Source organism: Cebus imitator, unplaced genomic scaffold (genome assembly GCF_001604975.1).
Source record: "Cebus imitator isolate Cc_AM_T3 unplaced genomic scaffold, Cebus_imitator-1.0 Scaffold71, whole genome shotgun sequence".
NCBI lineage: Eukaryota > Metazoa > Chordata > Mammalia > Primates > Cebidae > Cebus > Cebus imitator.
The window spans coordinates 772283-773615 of record NW_016107386.1 but is presented as its reverse complement, the minus strand read 5'-3'; positions in this window follow the sequence as shown (position 1 = coordinate 773615).

Below are 1333 nucleotides of genomic sequence, written 5' to 3'. Positions count from 1 at the left end.
TTGTATTTTTAGTAGAGACGGGGTTTCACCATGTTGACCAGGATGGTCTCGATCTCTTGACCTCGTGATCCACCCGCCTCGGCCTCCCACAGTGCTGGGATTATAGGCTTGAGCCACCGCACCCGGCCTGAAGTTTTATAATGAAGAATAAACGAGAGTATGATTTAGTGTGATGTAATGTTCTTTCATGTTTGTTAAAAAACATTCTCCTTTCTTCTAGAAAGTTTGGGGCATGATTCTCCCCACTTTCCTTAATGATATGCTCATGCAATGTCTTTTCATAGAAGCTAAAGAAATCCAGATGAAAAAATAGCCTAAAATCAAACAGAAAAAGGGGGGGTTTCCCTCTGAGTACTTAGTATATATGGTCTGTAATCAAGTGCATACTGCCTGGTAGTACTTAAGTTAAAATCTCAAGGTAGTCAAACCTCTTCAATTGATTGTAAGCTTTTTGGGAGTGTGATTATGTCTCATGTCTTCTCCCACACAGACACAGAAAGCACCAAGCATGCAGCTGGATACACAGCAGGTGTGTGTGTGATTATGGCAAACTAGAGATGAAGGCTGGATTTCACTCAGGAAATGTATTTTTCTTTTTTTTTTTTTTCTGTTTCTCAGAGTCTTACTCTGCCACCCAGATTGGAGTGCAGTGGCGCAATCTTGGCTCACCGCAACCTCTGCTTCCTGAGCTCAATCAATACTCTGGCCCCAGCCTCCTGAGTACCTGGGACTATAGGCACACCCTACCACGCCCGGCTAATTTTGTAGAGATGGGTTTCGCCATATTGCCCATGCTGGTCTCAAACTCCTGAGCTCAAAGCAATCTACCCACCTCGGCCTCCCAAAGTGTTGAGATTACAGGCATAAGCCACCATGCCCAGCTTTTTCTTCTTTCTTTTTGTAAAAAAAATCAGATGCACTTGAGGTAAATAAGACAAAGATAAAAAATCAGACTGGTGTTTTTATCAGAGAAAAACTAAAATTACGGCACATCCTTACAAGTAAATGCTATACTGAACTGTAAAAAGAAGTAAATAGATGTAAATAACTAATGTGGGAAAATGTATATGATTTATGAAGTGAAAAAAGAAAGTTGTAGCACCTTACACACTACATATAATGCCATATTTATTTTAAAATTAATCTGAGAGGCCGGGCGCGGTGGCTCACGCCTGTAATCCCAGCACTTTGGGAGGCCGAGGTGGGTGGATCACGAGGTCAAGAGATCGAGACCATCCTGGTCAACACGGTGAAACCCCGTCTCTACTAAAACTACAAAAAATTAGCTAGGCATGGTGGCGCATGCCTGTAATCCCAGCGACTCAGGAGGCTG